The following is a 7,270-nucleotide window of genomic DNA, read 5'->3' as shown; positions in this document are numbered from 1 at the left end:
CCATAAAGTGGACATTGATTTGGGGCCACTAATATCCATCCTCCCTTATTTCGATGATTTGAGTTATGCACCCTCCTTGGGAAGTGTGACTCAAGTGGGCTCTACCCTGCCCCCAGTCTCCCAAATAGAGCATGTATCACAGCCTAGACCAAAAAGGCACCCAACCCATAGAGCCACAGGAATGGGTGAGGGCACCTGGCTCAGTTAGTCTAATCAGAATGAATCCCAGGACTGGAAAAAGTGGTTCTAGGAGGAAACATTCTCTTCTTTTACATTTAATATAGACAAGGGGAGATTGGCCCTGGAACTATGGGGGCCAAAGGTTGACACCATAGAATGAAGCAAATATAAGAAAAGATTAATCCCCAGGAAAAGATTGCCCCAAAGATTTCACTTGAGCCCTGAATCAATCCCTGATGGAAGCTATATTTCCCTGAATTTTTTCAATATTGTGAGTAAATGAGTTCCCTTGTCCCTGCTTAAGCCTGTCGATGTTCAGTTTTTATTTACAACCAGAAGAGTCCTATGTTACCCACAGATCTTGTAACAGTGCCTAAAGTTTCACATTACATATTCCTTTGCATTAATGCAGGAAATAAAGCCTTAAATTACAAATGGGTTATCGGCCAACAGCCCAAGAGGTCTTTGTAGTTTGCTAACTATCATTTTCATTTACTTGGTAATACTCACAGTTAGACTGCAAACACCCCAAGGATAGAACCCAAAACCACATCGAGCAAAAGCAGAAAAGTCCACCATGGAGTTTCATCGTCTAAGCCACTCCTTCTATGTGATCTTCCTTGGAGTTCTGATGAAACCAATAACTGGAACACTGGAAGGGAGTTAAAGCTTCTTGAATATATGGGGCTTGCAATGAACTATAAATGAATAGGATTTTAAAGACAGAGGTAAAAGGGAAAAATTTTACTTTTTGTTTGGCAAATCTTTTGTTTCCATCAACTTCCAGAGACATCATGGATCACAGAAGGAGAACCCAGAATTCTCTTCCTTGGATTCAGTTACCTCAGCTGGATTGTGAGCCAGTTTTTCAATGTCTTTATCCAAAGTTGGCAAATAGGTGCTTTATGAGCCCATGGACCTGAGATTCTTTGATTCACTCAACCAATGCTATTTATTGAGTACCTACTGCATACCAGATGCTCTACAAGTTACTGAGCACTGGAGATTCAAAAATAAATGAGCACATTTCCTTCACTGAAGGGGCCTAAAGTCTATGATTAATGCAGACAATTCCCCCAGCAATGATGATAGGGTCTGACTGATGTCTTTACAGAGATCAGCATGCAGCAATGACAAGGGCACATGCCCCCAGCTAAGAGATGGAAGAAGGGACTCAGGACCAAGTGATTTTTGAGCAGGCACAAACAAAGCAAATGGGTCATTAGAAACTTCGGGACTTTTAATAAACTGGATTTGGTAAAATGAGCTCTTGTGCAAGATGGGAAACATTGCAAGAAGCAAACATATCATTATGAAGGGCCTTTTCTGCCAAGTCAAGAATAACATTTGACAGGAGAAGCCTTCCGTGACTCCTCATTTGCTAACAGAATAGAATCTAGAAGTCTGGGGTCCTTGAATTAAGACCAGCAAGACACAGTTTTGCTTTTTCGCATTCCAGTAGCAAAGAGAACAAAATAGATGATGAGTGCAGAAGTCTGAATACACTCCTTGGTCTGGAATTTTTGTTTAAATCCACTGTATCTTTTCCCTTATCTCACTTTCCAGGTAACACCAGACCCAAGAGATAAGAGGAGCCACAAATACCCTCATGCAAGCCCCATGCTCATCCCCCAACAAGCCATACTCAGCTTAGAATCATTTTTCATTTGGTATGAAGTCATTTCTAAAGTGCCTGCTTTTCATTAGAAAGGTAACACGATAGTCCCTGTGGGGGATGCATATGAGGCAGTCCTTCAGACTGCTGCATTTTCTTTCACTGACTCTCCTTCTGAGCATAAGTGTTGCTGAGTCTTTTGTTCAGAAAACTCAGAAAACTATGCCTGAATCTTAGACTCTGTGGTATTCGATGTTGTTGTTGCTTTGTTTGTGTATTTATGTTTGCTTCGATAGGCATCTTTTCATAAAACGGGCCAGGTCAAAAAACACTGGCTGTTTTCCCATATGAGTCTCTGCCATGGGTCAAATGTGTCCCAGGTGTGGTTCCTTCAACATTCAGTGTACACATGATTCTCATTACACGATCCCCAAGGGCTGCGAAAACATTTTCTTGAGCTTCCCCCAAACAGCCACAACTATGAATTAGTAAACAGCAATTGGAAAAGCAGTATTTATTTCAAATGTATCTTGGGCAGTCAGTCCCCCAGCCCAATGCCTGTTCAGGCTTCACACAGCTTCATCACCCTCCTATCCATCATAGCCAGGCTGTCTCCTATCCCATCATGCTTCTTGGATCTCTCAACTGTCCCTCAGTCCTGCCCTGGATTTTCTGACTCCAAGACAGAGAAGTACAAAAAGTATAAGAGACCTGTGCAGGTGGGAGGAGCTATCAGACCTTCTGATGCCCACGTCATGATTCCACACTCACTAAGGGAAAAGTAGTTTGTAGAAAAAACCTTGGATCAAGAAGAGGAAAAAGCATTTGTGAAGGAACGCTTTAGGATAACGTTGGGAAAGTTCCTTTTCCTCTCTGTGCCTCAGTTTCCTCATTTGTAAAATTAGGGATTAGATCAGATGCTCCCTAAACTACTGAAAACTATGTTGAAATACTATGATTCTATTATATCAAATATGGGTCATTAAAAAAGTAAAATTATAAATTTAATTTGACTAATAATGTTCTCTTTTTTGTGAAGCAGATGTGAAACCAAAATCTCACACTTGTCATCAATAAAAGAAATCACGTTTATAGTGGGAACAAAGGGAGAAAACAAATCATGTATAATACGTAGAATAGAGATACGTAGAATAAGATGGGTTTTCCTCCCCTTTTAAAGAATTGAGCATGAAAAGTACTTTTAAAAAGGCAAACTTGGGCTAGCTGATAGAGTCAATTTCTCTTCTGACTCCAGAGGTTTGAAACCGTTATCAGTAGTAAGCAGTAGCAGATATGAAAATAGAGAACAAAGTCATCATTCATAATCAGAAGCATGGCCAGTCTCCCCCACACCATCTCCTGATAATGTCAAGAGAGCCATCTGGTAGAGTCACACTTAGAAACCCTGGGCCTGACCTAGGGGAGGTCCTTCGTGACAGAAGCAGACCTCAGCCTCTTGCTCTGGTCAAGTTCCTCTGAAGAGAAAAGAAAGAAGAATGAGAGGGTAGCCCAAAATGGACACCCAGTTACCTGAGCTTATATCTGAGTTTAATTTGAGCCCCTGAGGAGGACTGCTTTTGCAGGTGAGGCTAAAGAAGATGACATAGAGATAAAAGAAGTCAGAATGGTTGGCAGGCCCAAGAGGCCACTTGGGGCCCAGAGGTATGAGGGTAGGATCTAGGATTCAAGGAATCTAGCCATGGTTTCAGGGTGCTGACTCCAGCTAGAAACTGGATTGCCAACTTTGGAACCCAGTCTATGCTCCAAGGACAGATAAGGTGAGGCCTGCCGAATCAAAGAGTCCTGGGCAAGATGGGCTCCAGAACCAATGGCAGTTTCAAACCTTAATGAGGAAAGAAAAGTTGGCCCTGCCCCTCTTCCCTCCCCAACCTGCTCTACTTCACTCTTCTTCTACCTAGTCTAGACATGTGACTTTCCTGCCTATTTACTGTCTTGCTTCTAGCTGGGACCTAAGCTCTCATTTAGTTGGCTGAGTTTCATCCTCACCTTTCTCTGGTTCATCACATGCTACAAAGCCATGGGAAGGCCCCAGTATCCTTGTTGACTTTTGGGGTATTGTTCTACCTCCAATGCTAGCCAACACCTAAGCAAAAACTGCAGGATCCAGACAAGATAGGAACTTACTGATAAAATCCCAACTCCAGATGTACTGTTTTTTTTAGTCATTTTTTAAAAACATACTTGACATCACCAATAGAGACTTGAACCTACTTCACAGACAGTTTCCATTAGGTATTTCCAAAGAGTGCAGTTACAAGCCATCCCCCATATATCTCACACTACTAGAAAGTCCTTCATCAATAATTAATTCTAAGGTAATCATTTGAGTAATACCCACAGCCACACTCAATCCTGACAACTAGAGTTCCAAGTCTTCAGATCAGCAACTCCAAATTCCTACCCATCGTGGACTTTCAGAATTTTCCCACCAGCTCTTCCTGGTTTGGAGCATCATATCTTTTAGAGAATCTAAATCTGCCTGCATTAATTATCTCAGATAGGGAAGCATTGAAGGTCAAGAATTTTTCAGGCCACATCCATGCTCTGAGGCTTCAAGTTCACTAAAAAAAATAAAGGAATACCAAAATAGAGTTAAAATCTGAGGTTAATATTTGCACCAAAAGAGTTAATATTTTTTAATGTAAAAAGTATGATGGAATATAATTGTGCTACTCACAACACAGAAGATTAGTTAGAAATATTAGTTTGCAGAGAGCATGGTCTGATAATGGGATCCAAAGTTTTAAATTATTCTAATTTAATCTCCTAGACTATACCATAAATTCACTTGTATATGAACTCAAATTTCAAACTGGAGGCCCTTGGTGAAAATAAGCACTAGTTGGAGTGACCTCCTTGGCCCCCACCCAGAGGAGAGTACTGTATGTTTTGAGCACACCCCTTCAGAAACGAACCCCACCTCAGTTTATCAAACTACCCCCCATGAGTTTGAAGGTGCTTAGTTAGACACACTCCAATCCCAACGATTCACGCCAGTAGATGTACCTAATAGGAGCGATAATACAAAATGTATTCAATTTGATTTCCATATGTATTCTCCTCCCTCTTTCATTCTTGCCATGACTACATTTCTGACTTACTTTCTCCAAAATAATGGAAATCTTTTGTGGAGATGGAACAATGGATGACAAGGAAGAGAATAAAAAAATTCCAGGTAATAAAGGTCATTCTGGCATCGAAGCATCCAGAAAGGAGGAAGCTCTCCCACCCTTTTCTGATCCTTCTAAGCTGCCTGCTAAAAGCATCCTGAAAGATGAGGCTCCGAAAACTTCAGTTAAGAAGTTGGACCCAAAGCAATGCCAAACTTTGCCAAGATTTCCATTTAGCCTCTAACTACCAGCACTTGCATATTGAGATATTGCCCGGACATTCTAAGCTTCCCAGTCCAGTTTCCTATGTTGGTGAAATCCCCGCCCCCTTTGTAAGTCTTTGTAAGTAAGGGTCCCTTCTCCTTTATAAAGATGAAAAAACTTTGATATTCATTATCCCGGCCCTCTCAGCAGCTATGACATGGTCATGTGACTTAAATGTGGTCAATAAGCGATACCCAGCCATCACTTTAAACCTTGAGGGAGTGACATGCATGCTAAGGTCCAATTAAAGTTATTCACAGTGGCTTCAGGGAAGTGGGCAGTGGCACAGGGCATGGGAGTGCTGGTGACGCTAGAGCACACAGCTCACAGGGGCCATGCCTGTGGTGGGACTGTGGTTGTGCTTCCCCTCTCCCTCTGGAGCCTTATTCTCCAGCTTTCCTATCAATTGTGTGATTACCCAATAACTTTCACATAAATCTTTCTTCTGTTCCAGTTAAAGAGGGTCCACTTCTGCACAAGTAAAATACAAACCATGTTGGAAGAGAATGATTTTTCTCTATCTCTCTTGAATTCAAGGGTGGCCACATGTCTTGCTTGAGTGAAGGAAACGTGAGCAGAAATGAACACGTGTCACTTGTGGGAAGAAGTTTTAAGAACCAGCCTCTAGTTCGCTCTGTCTCTTTTCCTTCTTCCAGGGCAGACATGTTTCAGATAGACCATAGATCAGTCAACTTGTTCTGTAAAAGACCAGAAAATAAAGACTTTTTTGACATTGTGAGCCATTCTGTCCCTATTCCAACTACTCAGTTCTGTCGTAGTGCAAAAGCAGCCATAAATAAAATGTAAATGAACAACCAAGTTTATATTTCAATAAAATTTTATTTACAAAAACAGATGATAAGCTGGATTTGGTCTATATTTTCCCAATCTTGATATAGAGACAGCTTTGTCAGCCTCAGTCCTGGAATAAAGAGATGAGGAGCAGAAATACAGCAACTTATAACAGGCATGTAGCATGAGTGAGAAATACAACTTTGTTTTTATATGTCACCTAGCTTTTGGGGTCATTCATTACCACAACATAACTCAGCATATCCCGACTGGTACATAAATATGCAAGGATCACCTCCATGCAAGTAAACAAAAGTTGACTTTATATGATTTCATAAGTATGCATCTGTGGAGTGAGGCAAAAACTTCTTTATGTCTCAAAGTCAAAGAGTCTGTGATATGGCTTCAAGTGGACTATTGGTGCCTGTAACCCTATCACCCTTATTACCACAGACCAGCAGTGTCATTCTGTCTCATGAATGAACTACTGGACTAGAAGCCCAGAGAAATGGATTCTAGTCCTCAATTCACTTGAAATTAGTCGTATGACTCTGAACCACTTACCTCCCTCTCTGGATATCAGGTTCCCCATATGGAAAACAAATGGATGCACTGGCCAAAAGCATCTTCCTCAACCTCTACCCTTCATGGGTTTTCACAAGAACACTGTTTACTGAATGACTGACAACAACAGGAGGTGCAAAAATGACCGTGGGTAACGAAAAGCTCCTTTTGAAATAGATCCTGTCTGCTGGCACATGCACGTCAAGCTCCTGGAAAGTGGGGGTCATTTTCCAGGCCCACAGGAAGCAGCATGATGGAGCCAGCAGAACAAAGCCGCCGGAATGAAATGTGAGTTCTGTGCCCACGCTTCTCTGCATCCCTACTGAGAACTTAACACTCAGCAGTTTAGTCACTCTTGGCCTTGGAATAAATTCCTTCATGCTCCTTTGTTTCCAAAGTATGTTCTCATCTCAGATTCAGTAGAAATAAAAAATAAAAAATCAAGGCCAAAAGCAGAAAACCAGACCCACTCATTTCTTGCTTTACTTTTATGCTCACAACAGGGTTGAGGAACTTTTTGGAGCCAAGAGCACGTGGTGTACCAGACTCAGCCCAACATCTGGTGCCAGCGGGGTCTGTGCATGCGAAATTCCAATTTAATCCCCACGCCAGAGGCTTAATCCCTGAACTCTGAATCAGTCCTTGGCAGAGGTGGTTCTCAGCCGACTTGTAAATTTCCACCCTCCAAACCATCCAGGCCAGACAATGGCTCAGCAAGCTCCAA

The 7,270-nt window shown here is 41.8% G+C and overlaps 1 long non-coding RNA gene across 1 annotated transcript; it reads right to left on the bottom strand.

Moving 5' to 3' along the window:
* Window positions 1-1,869: 1,869 nt before the first annotated feature.
* Window positions 1,870-6,948, bottom strand: LOC120612976 (uncharacterized). The gene is made up of 3 exons (XR_005655587.1): window positions 6,547-6,948; window positions 5,683-5,888; window positions 1,870-4,377 (listed from the first exon to the last, which is right to left on the bottom strand). It is a non-coding gene; the product is annotated as an uncharacterized LOC120612976 (long non-coding RNA).
* Window positions 6,949-7,270: the final 322 nt, after the last annotated feature.

Source organism: Pteropus medius, unplaced genomic scaffold, assembly GCF_902729225.1.
Source record: "Pteropus medius unplaced genomic scaffold, Ma_sr-lr_union100, whole genome shotgun sequence".
NCBI lineage: Eukaryota > Metazoa > Chordata > Mammalia > Chiroptera > Pteropodidae > Pteropus > Pteropus medius.
Note: the sequence above shows the minus strand (reverse complement) of the source record. Positions and strands in the feature narration are given on the sequence as shown.